Genomic DNA, 2,122 nt, shown 5'->3' on the forward strand with positions numbered 1-2,122 from the left:
CCAGTGAGATGTCAGGATGCTAAGAGATGCTTGATTGTCGAAACCGATGAGGATGAATTCATCGTCGGTAAATTATTATTGGTCGAACTTGGTATCGATGTGGATCGGCAATTGGAGTATTTGGCATCGCGTAGTGTGACCCATTCGATGAACCTGTGGGAATACCACCGTGTAAAGCTACGGTAAAACCTACGGTTGGTGATGTTGTGATGAATGTCGTCGATGCATTAGTCCGAGATGCAATTGACCGTGGGGTTATTGACGAATATGCGACTAGTCGACTGTATGAAGTTGTTCGGAAGTATGGTGGATGGCGCTTAGAGCTTGGCGATGATCCACCAGCGAGAGTCCCACCACTAAAAATGAGGCTGAAGCCGAATGCTACTCCCTATCGCTGTAAGGTCCGCCAATACAGCCCTGAGAAGTCCAAATTCATGGTTGATTTTAACAAGAAGCTAGTGTCACTGGGCTGGGTATATGAAAACCGGGAAAGTCGATGGTGTTGTCCAGCTCTTCCGGTTAGTAAGCCAAATTCGAACGAGTTCAGACAAGCCGTTGACTATCGACCTACAAATGCAGTAACTGAGCCGCTTGCGGGCGTGATGCCAAAACTGGAAGTGGCTCTTGCACTCTGTAAGGGCAAGATGTACTATGCAATGTTTGATTTTTTGAAGGGTTTTTGGCAACTCCCTTTGGACAAGAGCTGCCAGGAAATCCTCTCGTACATGACAGACAAAGGCGTATATACACCGACGAGAGTACCTCAATGTAGCACTGATGCTGCATTGCATTTTCAGTCCACGATTGAGATGGTGTTGGGAGACCTTGTGAACAACTGCGTCATTGTATGGATTGACGATTTGTTAGTCTTTGCGGACACTGCAGAGGAACTGGTGGATGCAATTGAGGCCGTTTTAGTGAAACTCGACGAACATGGTCTAATTCTCAACCCGAAGAAGAGCGCATTGTTTCTAACTGAAGTACGCTGGTGTGGGCGTATAATTAATCGAGACGGAGTTGGTCACGATCCGAAACGGATAGAAGCTCTGCAGAATATGCCTGTTCCAACTACAGCTGCGGAATTGCAACAATTTTTGTGTGCAAGCAATTGGATGAGATCAGGACTAGTCGACTATGCTCGGGTAGCTCGTCCTCTACAGGAACGTCTTGATATCGCTCTTGCTGGCACAAAGAAGACCAAACGAGCAGCTGCAGGAATCAAATTGGATCTGACCCTCGATGAAGTTGCGAGTTTTGAATCAGTGAAAGAACTACTTGGAAACTCAGCGATGTTGACTTTTCCCGACCCAACCAAGCAGTTGTGTGTTCTCAGTGATGCTTCAGACGTGGGATGGGGACTTGTAGTTTCACAGGTGGAACGATGGCAGCCTGACCTGCCCATTCAGGAGCAGCAACATGAACTTCTCGTATGCATGGGAGGTACCTTCACTGGTTCCGCGCTGAATTGGAGTGTGATTGAAACAGAGTCATACCCAATAGTTCACGCGTGTGAAAGACTGGAATACCTACTATTACGACCTCAGGGTTTCCGTCCCTATTGTGATCATAGAAACATTATCTACTTGTTCAGCCCCAGCCAAGAGTTGAAGAAGCATGTTCGCGGCAAATTACTGAGATGGTCTACAAAACTTTTGGAGTATCGGTATACTATTGATCATATTGCGGGTGTTCACAATGTTTAGGCCGACTTAATTTCAAGATGGGGTGGTGGAGCTCAACCAGCAGCGCATATACACTCAGCAAAACGATTTACACGCTCAAAACAGAAACGTGGTGAACCTATTAACAATGCATCGACTTTGGAAAGGCGACTACGTCCTCTCGATGATGAAAGTTTTGTGTGGCCTACTCTTGAAGAGATTGGATGTGAACAAGCCCTGCATACTTCTCCAGCGGGTGCACCTCTTAGTAGTGATGACTGGTGGATTATGGATGGCAAAATATGGATACCTAAGGCAGCAACGGCTCTAATTCAGCGACTACTGGTAATTGCACATTGCGGACGTAGTGGACACCGCGGTATTCACGTGATGCATAATCACATTAGCCGACTGTTCTCTATTAATGATCTCAGCAGAATAGTTCGCGATTTCTGTTCAAA

This window comes from Phytophthora parasitica (genome assembly GCF_000247585.1).
Source record: "Phytophthora parasitica INRA-310 unplaced genomic scaffold supercont2.56, whole genome shotgun sequence".
Taxonomy (NCBI): domain Eukaryota; phylum Oomycota; class Peronosporomycetes; order Peronosporales; family Peronosporaceae; genus Phytophthora; species Phytophthora nicotianae.